This window comes from Camponotus floridanus, unplaced genomic scaffold (assembly GCF_003227725.1).
Source record: "Camponotus floridanus strain SB8 unplaced genomic scaffold, Cflo_v7.5 scaffold53, whole genome shotgun sequence".
NCBI lineage: Eukaryota > Metazoa > Arthropoda > Insecta > Hymenoptera > Formicidae > Camponotus > Camponotus floridanus.
In genome coordinates, this window is record NW_020229692.1 from 1,188,800 (window position 1) to 1,203,148 (window position 14,349).

Consider the following 14,349-nt stretch of genomic DNA (forward strand, 5'->3'; position numbering starts at 1 on the left):
GAGGAAGGTTCGCATAAACGGCGAGGTCTTTGGAGCCGAGTGACGAATAACAGGAAGCTGCGGAAGAGGCTATGGCACGAATAACGATTTCAATCAAATTTTTACAGAAAGATCCTCCCACATTTCATTTTATTCTGATTCTTCCGAATCTCTTGTCATTTCTTGAATTGTTATCGAGACCTATCGATGTTAGATTCGCAAAATATACAAGTACGCGTTACAAGATGGATTGATATACGATTGATATTTATCTGAAACTTTATTTTTTACTTTAACAATTTAAATAAAATTATACGAGATCTTCGACAATATTTTAATATTATGCAATAATGTAATAATAATAGAGTATTTATATATGATAAAGTAACAAGATTGTTTGATCACTATCAAATAATCGTCGCCAGACGTACCTCACATTAATCGCACAACTCGACAAATGATTTTTTTCATTTAGCTCTGTCGTATCGGACAAATGTCTCAAATAAATTTCGGCGGAACAGGTTCGCGCAGATTCGCGCTTCAGATGCAGCCGCGGCCACTCGTCGCGGAGAGAAATCGCCGTTCGGAAAGTCTCGCAAAAAGTCTCTCGCTCGCGGCATCGGTCGGGCTACTTAAACCGGGCTATCGAATTCGATAGCCGATGGTCGCTTAATGGGCAGTTATGCACAAGAGGAGGACAGATCGTTTTCCTGCGCATGGATACATGAGACGGAGATGGAGGTCGCGTGCGCGAACTGAAATTCACGTCATATCGTAAATCATGCGGCATCGGTTTCCCGTGCACGAGCGGCTGTCGCGACTCGACGACGACGACGACGACGATGACGACCGGCCGAGATGATGACTTTTGATTGCGTCAAGAACGCCCACGCGGGCATAAAGCACCCACGACGCTTGTCCCATGCGCGAGCATAACCAAATGATACTTTGCAAGCGTGTCTTAACCCAGGGAATCGATTATGAATCTTTTTCACGAGTTCACGCTAGGGAAAAAGATTCATGATTCCTTGGTCGCGTTAATGTCGTTTTTTCGCAAGAGATTTTACCATTCTTGCGATAAATTTGCTGAACGATGCTAGTAATGTTAAAAGAGAATAAGATATTTTTTGTAGGAAATTCATCTTTCATACTATTTATGTTTTGTAAATGTAATCGTCATTTCTTGAAACAATGAAGAAATAAAAAGGTCTATGAAGGATATTATTGTACCGCAGAACCGCAGTTTATTATACGTGCGGCATCATTTATTATGCATTCTAAAGAACAAATTACATTATTCATATAATTTAAAATTCTCGAATATTTAAACTTTAAAATTTTCAAAAGAGTGGAATGTTTCTGCACGTTAAGAATTAAATTATTTAAAAGTACAATTTAATACTTACAAGTCATATATGGCCATACATAAATATCGAAACAGTTAAATAATCTAAATTATATATTTGTGATGGCCAAAAAATGCATTGAGTCACTTGTATCTCATCATTTCTCTCTCTCGATATTTTTTAATTCACCTATACGATTGAGAAGCACAAGTTTCTCAATAAATCTATCATGATTGTTTATGAGCGCGATTGTCCTTCACATGCGAACTGTAATGTTTATCTTATCCGCGAGTTACGCAGACTCTATCATTTATAATCCTTAATGTTGATAGGAAAAGATGATTTGCAGCAATGAAAAGAAAAAGATTCGCCAGTATCGATGTATAAAATCGATGTATTCGATGTATAAAAGTCGAAGATTACGACTGAATAAAATAAAACAACGTAGCGATGTTTCGCGAAGTGACAAATATCGCTACGTGTGATTTCCGTTCATTCATAGAACGAGCTTTATGAGACGTAAACGAGGCATAATTTATCATTATCCATCAAAACGACGGCGACGATGCTGGTACCATAGTAATTTAGACAGTAATTTATTCTGAAACGCACGTTTCTTGCGATATCGTCTGTCCATGCGATTCACATTATCTTTTTATTTTTTTTCTCAATAACTGTACTTGCGATGCAGCGATATTTGCATCCAACGAAACTGTCATTTTATTGTCCGACTGTTTTATAAGTACTTGTCTATTTTACTTATCTTTTATTAAATAAATGGTATTCACGAAGATAGATTTTCGATACATCTTAATTATAAAATGGATGACATACTTTTTCCCTCTTTTGTCAACCGTAAATTAACAACAGTTGGGAATAAAAATGATCTCTTGAATAAATATAATTCATATAAAATAACTCAAAGGAAAATACGTTTTCAATTTATAGCTCAGAAAGATAACATTTTCAGATAGATATTCATAGCATTTTTCGTTTATTAAACATATGTTACATTAAAAACTTAATTGCAGCTTTTCGAATTATTTTTACGGATATTTTTATTGTAACTCGAGAAAAATGTGTATGCAGGTATCATGAAAAATAAATTTTTTTCTCCTTTAACAAGTTATATCTTCTTCTATTTTCATATTTTAATGGCAAATCTATTATCGTATTTTATTATTTGTGTTTTATTCATACCTTTATGCATTATCGTCTGTTGATTTTTAAAAAAGATTGTTAACTTTGATGAGATTGACAAATCATGCTTTTAAATATTGCATGTTCAAATATTTTAATGTATTAAATTTATCTAAAATATCAGAATTAAATATTGAACATTCTACATATTATTTATTTATTGTCTTCAAAAAATTGACAGACGTCTTATCAACAAAAAAATCCTTTCATACATGTTATTATGTTAAGTTAATCTTATTACAATTCTCTTTATAACAATTAATAAAGATTAACTTAATATGGAATTTGTGTCAATTATGTCATCGTCAAAGGATTGAATGAAGAGATGGATCCTGATGCGAATAAAGATACAAAGCAAATGATACACATATCATTACATGCAGTGTGAATATTTTATTCATTTTACGCTTTGGAGTGTTGAACGCGATGCGGGTATGTATTGATTGATTGATTCTGTGATTCTCCCGTTGACGAAATATTCGGTTTCGATGCGTCGCTGATACGATACCGACGTCAAAAGCAACGGACCCACGCGTCGATCTAAATTACAAAATCGACTTTACGGACAATCGATAGGTTTGTCGCTGCACTCGGAGTATTGACGAGTGATCACGCGCGCTCATCCTAATATCAGATTTAACGTCGACATGGGGGAAGACAAACAGCGCTCGTATTGGATGATGAAACGTGGGACGCGACAAACATATGCCCCCGAAATACCGCTGTAATAACGGGATGTAAATTTACCAGGATAGGTGAACGTGGCGTACCGCCGCATTGCATCATGAAAATTCGAGACGCAGTTTGTCCCGAATGCGTTTTTAAACGAGCACATTCACATGTATTACGAAATATTTCACTCTCTGATTTTATAAATTGTGGAAATTATGAATAAATATAAGTGAGAAAGCTGGCAAAAATGATGTTTTGATACATTATACTTTTATGTACTGGAGTAAGATTTTATTTTATCTAATTTTTCTACATTTCATCATTTTATGTATCATACGTAAAAAATTGCAATTCCTTGTAGTATTGCTTTATATGTCAATTTTGTCTGCTTAATAATTTTAATTTAAAATATTCGTTGCAACTTGCGTTATATTTGATGAAATATTAATTAGGCGTGTTACTTTAAAATTCAGCTGTATTTTAATGCATACATATTAAGCTTTAATATTTATGTTAAAATTAAATATTTTTTAGCAAAATTTTCTCATAAACATTGTATCTACGTAAAGCACTTATCTACGTATTTTGCAATTCACGTGACTACTTGCTGTTATCTGCATAGTACACAAATCTTACATTAACACGCAGTTTCCATCCTCACTTCTTGCAACATATGCTCTGTCATGAAAGTGTTAAGAAGAGAAGCTGAGTGCATATATTAATCCAATAAGATCACCGTCCAGCTCGCTTTATGTTAGCGTTATTCGTCGGATCTATGCAAATCGATCGTGTTAGCAATCATTTCTTAAGCGACAAAGTAGTTCACAATTTCGTAAGATCGGCCAGCTTTCACTAGAAACGATAAACATATGGTGATCGTAACAGAAAAAAATATAAATGTCTTGAATACAGGATAGGATAAGAAATGATAGCGCACACCAATAATCCGTATATAAAAAAATTTTTTTTAATGAACAAAATTAAAATTCATGTCTTATCTCTTCGACTTCAAGCTTTAATAAAGAAGAATTTAACGAGCCAATGATTTTGAAGATGTGCTAATGAGAATAGTCATATACGTTTTTTTTACGCTATTTTCATATAGACATTTTAAAGGAAATTAAAAGTGTGAATCCATTTAGATTGAAAGTAATCACATTATTATCATTAGTTATCATTGTTGTCACGTTATATCCTTGAAATGCGGATAATAAATTTCGATAAATAAATGATATTATACATAAATGATGTATATCGCATCAATGAAATGCAAATAGAGAGAGAAAGAGAGAGAAAAAAATCACAATTAATAACTCACTGATTTGATAATTATATGATTATATAATATAATTAATATTAATATTATATTTATAATAATAATATATTAATATTATATCATATAATTATTAAATCAAAATTCATTATCGTTTCTTTAATTAGAATGAACAAATTATAATGTATTGCTATATAATATTTTCATCAAAATTATATTTTAATTTAAATTATTGGCTAAGCTATATTAAATTTCTACATTTCATACATTTTATAAAATATAGACTTGATATAAAAAGAATATCAGGACTAAATATATGACATCTTCAAGATTTTATGCAAAAATTACATTACGTCTTTCTTTATTTATCTTTATTTTTGAACGATTTTTTTCCGGATTTTAGACAGCAAATCTTTTTCGAATCGGAAATACCTTCGAAAAAGATCTATATAATCATTGCAATACATACTGTTTATTATTATATATAAAATAATTCTTGCTATTAAATTTTCTTTTCAGAATATAGTGATCAGTATCTTTACCTTTTAAATGTTAGACATCGATTATTTATAATTTGATTTCTGTGTAATTAAATATAATATAATTTGTAAAATTAACGTGGATGTATTAATAGATTAACGATTTCATAATAGCAATTCACATAAACGGAATTTTTTTTAACGATAATTTAATAAATGAACCGAATTAAAGGAAGGGGAGTAATTTTATGAAGAAAAATTAATCTGTTAATTGAGAGGGACGCGTGTATATTATTCGTGAAAAATAAAAAAAAATTCTCCCCGGCGGGGAATCGAACCCCGGTCTCCCGCGTGACAGGCGGGGATACTGACCACTATACTACCGAGGACTTGTTGAAAGTTGTCGTTCGTTATTGTCGTTTTCTCTAGGAAGAGAGATTTCTCAATATGAAATATACATATATGTGTGTATCGGAGCACATTAATTATTTGAAATATTTACATTGCTTATAATATCGCTAATATTTAATTATTTCTCTAAGTTTTTATCTCTAAAACTGGTTATATATGGATTTGAATAAAGACAAAATTTCTTTTTATTTGACATTTAAAGATATTAACATATTATGATATAATGTTTATATCCTAATGATAGTATACAAAAATTAAATGCAATAACTATTAACATTAAAAATTGAAAATATCAAATGTGAGGATGCCGCACTACATGTCAAGACTAAGAAAGAACGACAAGTCAACAAGTCCTCGGTAGTATAGTGGTCAGTATCCCCGCCTGTCACGCGGGAGACCGGGGTTCGATTCCCCGCCGGGGAGAATTAATTTTTTTTTTCCTAACAATTTTCATATTCAACGATACACGCATTCGTAATTGTGTTCGTAAAAAGCTCATATCAAATTCATATGGAAAGAAACACTTTTAAACCGAATATGAGATCCTGTTCATCGGTATAATTAATGCACTTTACATTTTAAATTCTACCTTACACTGACAAACACGTCGAGATCACGTTTCGTGTTACGTTTCATAACGAATATTTTAATGCCATGCCGTGAAATCAGAAAAGACGACGGAGATATATATCGTAAAGGGTGATATTTATTCTACCGGTTGATTTATACGCGTTATTTTAAAAATTCGCCAATCCCAATTCGATGCGTGCGCTTTGAGATTCAAGCGCTACAGCCGAATCCGCTCGCCGGATTACCGTATACAACTCAAAAACCGAATTTATTGACTGGCGGGACCGATAAATTGTTTCGGGGTCCGTGGCGGACGTTATTGAGCTATTAAATCGTGATTACTCGCGTGTTATTGGGTGCGGTGACACGGAGACGGAACATTCTTCTCTGCTTCCATCTCGCTTGCCTCCTGCAACTGCCTTCCTTCCTCACGACTGCATCAATCTCGTCCTGTCCTAAGCATCGCGAGTCCGAATGTGCCTCTCTTTTTGCTCTCGAGTTTTCTTTATTTTTTTTTCTCATTGTCGGCGGCGTACGAACCTGTTTCTTTTTTTCACAAATCACACCTGCGCCGTCCACGGGGAGTCTCGACAGGAAATAGAGGCGACCAACGCGAAAGAAAGAAAGTCTGAAAGTCTTGAAATCTTTTTGCACGTTATCTGCCGAGATTTACACAATGTATAAGATTACCTGAATAAACTATACGTAATATAGCTGTTGTTCATCTCGCTCGATTATCATAAATATCTCTTTTCTTATGTATAACATGTATAATGTGAACATTTGGTTACATATAGTTAAATTTTACATACATTGCATTGTGAGCTATATTAATATAAAAATAACTAAAACTGTTGTCGACTTGGAAAAGAGTTTCCTCAAGTGATAAATATAATATAAATTAAGATAGATTGAAAATTTTTTTGATATTTATTTGATTGAAAAATAATTGTTCTAGTTTGCAAGAAGTCAGTCTTATATCAGTCTTCTAAAAAAGAATTATTCTTATCTAAAAAAGAATTGTTACAATAAAAATTTGTTAAATTTATTTATAACTCTTTAAACACGCTTTTTATGTTATATTTTATATGCAAATAGCAAAATATATTTATTGATGAGGGAAGAAAAATTATGATATGTCAAACACTCCTGTAAATGTAAAAACCTGTATCGTTTTTTTAGATCTGTCGTTACATATTACGAGTTTAATCTTTTCACAGATATGATATCAATATGACAATTATATAACAAAGAAGGCATTACATCATATTTGATAGCTAAATAAATTCTGAAATGTATTTTAAATTTTCTTTTTTAATATTTTTGTTCCACTTTCTATTTAAGTAAGATTAATCGAGTCATTGATAAAATAAGATATTTTCATTTATTTATTTCATCCTATAAACTTCCTATATAAAGGTATTGATGGGATTACAAAAGTATTAAGAAAAATGTTTTACAAATATTTTCCTTTTCTCCGCGGACGGTTTATATTATTTATTATCGAATATAACTATCGAAAGAGGAAGAGGATTTTCTTTACGATGCTGGTGAGCGTTGAATGAGGCCCTATGGCACAATGGAAAATTCGTGCTCGGCGTGCGTGCCGACGATAGTTAACGGCCATAATTGCGGTCTATGCATGCTGGATGCGCCGCTGCCAGGACTGACTGTTCCATATTCAACGGTTAAGTGTGATGTACGAGTTTTGAGTGTCGCGGCATATCAAATAGCTGTAATCGCATATGGGGTATCTTCTCCCCTTTGTCCCCTTTCAATACCTTCTTGCTCTCGCGATAAATTTCGCACTTCGATTAACTAAGCACGCACATATTCCAATTATATATTAATACAAATCGATCTTAACGTGATTGGGCATTTATTACCATGCCGATCCCAAATTGAACGATTCGATTGTTTATGTGGAATGATATGAATAATTAGAAGTATTGTTATTTTTTTACCTAACATTTGCAAGCAATTTTTTTTTATCTTTATCTGTGACATTTTGTTTTCTAATTATTATTTATTTTATAAAAAAGAGGACGCGGGATAGAGAGATATTTTCATCCTTAATCACATATTATTCAAAGTTCCTAAGATTTGTGTTTCGTACAAGTACGAAAATATCAGAACCGTATTTTCTTCGATAATATAATAGTATATAATATCTTAAAAGTTTGTCGAGAGAATTCAATTTCTTATCGAAATAAATTTTCTTTTTTTTATTCATTTTTTATTATATTTAAAAATAAATAACTCATTAAATTCTATATAATCAATTCTATATAATAATGTAATCAATTTTGTAAATATGCTGATAAATGTGGTTTATGAATTTCATAATATTTTTACATACTGTTAGAAATTTTAAAGTTTCTGATCAAAATTTGCACACACACACACAAGTATTATAAAAGAAAAAAAATATAAAATAATCTCGTAAATTAATAATTAAGAACTTTGGCTCAAATAAATTTATTTATTTGAGCCAAATTCCTAATTATTAATTTATGAGATTATTTTATATATTTTTTTAATGTTGATTTAATTTTTAATCTCATAAAATTCTTACTAAATGATATTTATAAATCGATTTTTAATTTATTGGATAAATTTAGCTGGAAATATTTATCATTTTGCGATAAACTCTATAGATCACCGAAACGTTAATAAAACGAATCTCTCTCATGTACCATGAATCTTCGCAATCACTGTTATCACATTGCGAACATCAGCCCGTGTGTGTCGACTATGAATAACAACGAGTGTTGTCGCGGATCATCTAACACGCATCTAACGACTCCCATGATAGGCGCCGAAAGAGCTGGGAGAAATCACGATGTCGGGGAGGATATAATTATATGTAAGAATTCTCTATTGGGGGAACGTCTCGAGACGACGAGGCATCGTCTCTAACTGGGGAGATTCGCAATCGTATGTTTGACCATAATAAGCCATAATCGAGAATAAATTTAAAGTCACCTGACAGGTCGTTTTTAGAGATATGCCGCCGTTGCACGCGATGAGTGCGTGGAAATCAGTCGGAACGCTTGAAAAGCTTTAAGGTTTTAGGACACCTGTCTGGTGAATCCGCCTTAATTATGTTCGCTTTCAACAACGATATCATTCAATATATCTTGCAGGTCTCTCTCTCTCTCTCTCTCTCTCTCTCTCTCTCTCTCTATATATATATATATATATATATATATATATATATATATATACACGTATAAATCTCTCTGTATTGTTGATTTAGCATCGTATCTCTTTATATTCTTATTCAATAATTTTTATATATTACATACTAAAAGAACTTTGATGATTTGTAATTATGATATCTGTAATTAGGAGTTTTGTAGTAAAAAGTTTCTTTAAATTATTGATAACTCTTTGGCACGAAAAAATAAATTATTAAACTTTTGAATAATTTTGATAAACTTTAAAAAGATTATATTTATCAAATATATTTACCAAAATATTAATTTAATAAACTTTGTGTTATATGCATTTTCCGATTTAATTTACAGTAAAATATTTTACAATAAAATTTTACAATTTATATAATTAATATGTATTTAAAAATTGAAAATTTATATTTTTCTGATTAATATAAGCTGTTGCGCCTTGATAAAATAAAAAATGAAAAAATTATATTTTAGGAATCCTAAATATTTTTTATTTCTCTACAATCAGAATTGATTTTTTTACTTTCTTTTGCTAAACTTATCGATTCTCAGAGCCAATAACTCTATCTTTTATTGAGAGAGATTCTAATGATATTTTGATGTGACTATATTTAACATTTTAATCTCCATAATCGAGAAATAAGAGAAACTTCTATTAGCTAGTAAATAATATCGGCAACAGATAAATGTATAGATTTTATGATCCTATAACTTTTATGATTATTCATTGAGACGTTTAAATATAATTTTGCTTTAATTGATATAGAGTCAAGTTATTAATTAAAATTGATTAATTACAAAATTGTTTATAATATTTAATATATAATATAATTTAGAATGAGAAAATATACGCGTGTGTATGTATAAATATAGTATAATAACATAAAATTAATTAAACGGTCATATTAATTATTATCACATTAAATGTAATTTATTTAATTGCTATTTTATTTAATTTATTTAATTGCTAATTTATTTAATTTGGTTTTGCATCAGTTAAAGCAAAATTTTTGATTTTCTACATAAATAGATGAACTATGAAATATCAAGATAAAATCGGTACATGTTATAAATTATATACAAGTAATAAAATTATTCGCGCGATTGTCATTAATCAATTATTATAATCAAATAATTTGTATTTTATAAAATTATTATTGTATGTATCGAATTTTTTAATCGACGCATACAATAATAAGCAGATATATAATGGAATCATTTTATAAATTCTGAAAAGACTATGTTTTTTTAATAGAACTTTTACAGCACTTCTATAAAAGAATTTCTTTCTAATGAACTCTTGTTTAAATCGTTTCAATAAACGAATGGAATTAATTTACGCACGCGATTTATATAACAATTAATATGCAAAATAATAACTTATTTCAGGATTGTTTCGTTAGTGCTTGATGTTTCCTAAGACTTGCTCCTTCTTTTAATCAGTCGTGCTCTTGCTTTTATCAAGATTCATTGATTTACATGCACGATGCTTTACACGACACTTCCGTATTTAGATGCGTGACACTTTACACGGCATTCCCGAATTCCGATTGCGAACCGCTTGTTGGAGCAGAACTTTGAACATCGCTCGACAATGTTTAATGAGATTTCTAATTTGATATCAGAAATACGATTCTCGATAACAAATTTCAAAAAATATAATTAGATTTAAACACTGTTCATATGACAGATCTCAATCAAATAAATCTCACAATAAACAATACGTAAGAAAACGCTAAAAAATAAATTAATTTATTATTATGTCGCCGCAAAATATTATTATGTGATACAGAATAATTTATGTAAAATATTCTGTTTCTTAAATTTTAAATTAATTATTATTTAAATTATTACTGTTTTTCATTTAAATGCGATTGATTAAATTTAATTGATTTTACAATTTGTATCTTATTACACGATCTGAAATCCGAATGATAAATTAGCTTGACAGCAAATTTAAATTAGATAACATATATTTAACTCTTTAAGTCTAAAGAAATAATTGTTAAAGAAATAATTATTGTCCATATATATTGCGACAAAACAAATTATAATTTTTATGCTTATTACTTTCTGTTTGAAATAACAAATGATTATATGGAATATGCGTTTGGAAGACTTATTATTGCACGTTATATATTTATCAAAAATTAATTAATCGTTAATTATCACAATTATAACGAAATTTTTCGATTGCAATCGCGTTTTGAAAAAGAATATAACAACATATGGAGCGTTTCACGCTATTATTTTATTACTCGAATGTCACTGTACGAATGATAATAAAGCAGGGATATAACAATAACGCGTTACGCGCCATCAAGGCCGAACGTGTTATTATTATTTCTCTGTCCAAAATATTTTACGCATTTTAAAATATACACGCCATTCTATTTTTAAATGATAAATTAATCATTTATGAAACAATTAATGTATTTTTACGCGCGGTCTTTCATCGTATTAATTGTTCTATTCTGCGATTTATTTCTGATTCGTCTTAATCCGTAAATTATATTTAAATCATGAAAAATTAAATGAAAGCATCAGACGAAATACGAACGAATATATTTGACTCTCATCATTAGAGAAATAATTATGAAAATAATAAAAGGATAATTTTGATTTCAAATAGTATATATAATATGTAATAATATATAAATCACAAGAAATATATATGCATTTCAATAAAGAGCTGTCGCCGCGATCATACATTATGTATTGCTTATTGGAAATTCATTGATCGTTAATTATAATGATTTATTTCTCGATACTTGTCACGATCACTTTTCGAAAAAGAATTTATAATATATGGAGCGTCTCTCACACTACTACTTTACTGCTCGAGTGTCGTGGTACAAATAACACACTATACCTCGTAAAGGTCAAATAGCAATGTGTTATAGTTAATTTACCTGTCCCAAATTATTTAATATATTTTAAACATTATTTTATAATATAAATTAATTATATAATATTTTATACATTATGTTATAATATAAATTAATTATAATATTTTATACATTATTGTATAATATAAATTAATTATAATATTCCACATCTGCTTAATATTTTATACTTATTTTAAATTAATGTTTGTATATATGCTGATAATAATTGTACTTTCAATTAATTATAAAAAAGCTATTATCACAAGTAAAATCCAACGTTTATTCGAAGAATAATATTTATTTTATTTGTAACTATAAATTATTTTATTATCTTATCAAATTTTTAATTTCTTAAATTTTATTTAACATGTTGATTGTCAAACGAATATTCCCATCATTATTATATCTATTTTCATTAATAAAGTTTAAATTATGTAGATTATGTATATGAAGCTTATTTACATTTAGTTAAATGAACAACTTGTAATTTATCTGTCAAAGATAATTTTCTTATCGCTTATCAAATAAATAAAAATTTGACGTATATATGTTACGTGTATAAGTTTCCTTGTTGTCGAGAAATATGATAGCATATCGCATTAATATTCAATATTTGTGACGGATCATTTTGCATGCATAAAACTGATATATAGTGTCAATTGCGTAAAAAGAAATTCCTGCATATACTTCCGTACAACATAGTATGTGTCAACTCTTGAATGAATATAACTTTTTAAAAATGTCTCGGAAAAGAGGCAATAACTTGAAGCAAATATTAACTTAATATACCTTTTCTAAAAATTAATTAAAATGACAGTATATACATATTATAAAAAGAACAATGTATTATTTCCAGCGTGAGCACGTATTTCGAAAATATATACGAAACAAATTATAATAAATATTTTCTATATAACATTTAACAAATTATAATAAATATTTTATTTACTATGGATGAAATTTACTTTAAATGAATCTATTTCTATTATGTAAAAGATTGAAATTTAGTAAGAAAATTATAAATATTATAAATATTATAAATATTTATAAGAAAATTATAAATTATATATGGCTAATCAAGGCTATTTATTATCTGTTTATCTAAATTATATTTCTGATCAGAATGTATCCGATGTAACTAATAAGCGAGACGTGTTAGTTGTGAGAAAAAGCGTCATTAGTAAAGGATCCAATCATGCACAAGGATAATTATGCTTTTATTGTATTTTGTATATATTTTTCTTTTTAATGACAACAAATATTATTATTGCCTTATTAAGAAAGTAATTACGCGTTTCCTTGCTCTATTATATGAGTTTATGATCGATTGTTGAATATAGCGAGAGTAGTTTTAAATGTTTTCCGTCGAGACCACGTAAAAATAACGTGGAAGATATCGAGCTGAAAATTTCTGGCGCACTTAATTTATATTAATAATCCTCTTAATTAATTAAATCCGTCTCTATTGCATCTTGTTAAAACGGGCCACACGGTGGAGTATTCGCGCGGTTGCACATGCTATAATTCACGCGGCGAAAGAAAAATTTGTTCCGCATTATGGAAACTTACAGTCTCTGAATAATTCTCATGCAAAATCGAGAAAATCGTGCATTTTCAGCAGTTTTCTCTATTTAATAAATTTAATACATAGTGAAATAATATCTCCATTAATTTTGCTTAATCTCTCTGCACTGGATGCTTGAAAATCTTTAATGATATTACTATATCTCCCCAATTTTTCAATTGGCGAGAGAAAAAAGGAGAAATATATATTCGGACAGAACTCATGTAAAATGAGTTTTAGTAACGGTATTCTTGCTGTTGAATCGTCGGTCCCTTTCGCGATAGTTACACACGGATGCGGTTATTTTTTTGAATTGTCAGAAATTCGTGCCGCGATTTCAGAAGCGAATTTCACGGCTGAGAAACATGATGAAGGAAGAGAGCGAAGTGGAAGGTTGCCACCCAAGTAGCTGCATTTGTCGGTGATTGTTCGGGGTCCGTGGACGGGATCCGCACACCTTTCGATTCCCCTCGCCTTCTCGGCGATCCCGATCGACCCGTCGCACAGGCTATATACGAAACGCGATGGCGGAAGGCTGGTACTGTCGTTAATTATCTCATGCCTCACTCGCACTCCTCACTTTTTAACTGTTCCATGATATACGATATATATATATATATATATATGCTATAATCTCGTTGAAAATATTTGATTTATATTGTTCAAGTATTTTATTTAATAAACATTGAATTCGATCTACAAAATGATCACTTTTATTCCTGCAAGATTAACGATAACGAATAGGATTAGAGAATGAGTCTGATTAAAGTTACAAATAT

General features: G+C 29.7%; 1 protein-coding gene and 2 non-coding genes across 5 annotated transcripts in view; 2 read left to right on the plus strand and 1 right to left on the minus strand.

The window, feature by feature from the left end:
- LOC105253951 (mannosyl-oligosaccharide 1,2-alpha-mannosidase IB) overlaps positions 1 to 14,349 on the plus strand; it is a 338,720-nt gene that overhangs the window by 116,453 nt on the left and 207,918 nt on the right. The gene's annotated exons all lie outside the window — the stretch shown is intronic.
- Positions 5,267 to 5,338, minus strand: Trnad-guc. The gene has a single exon. It is a non-coding gene; the product is annotated as a tRNA-Asp (tRNA).
- Positions 5,712 to 5,783, plus strand: Trnad-guc. The gene has a single exon. It is a non-coding gene; the product is annotated as a tRNA-Asp (tRNA).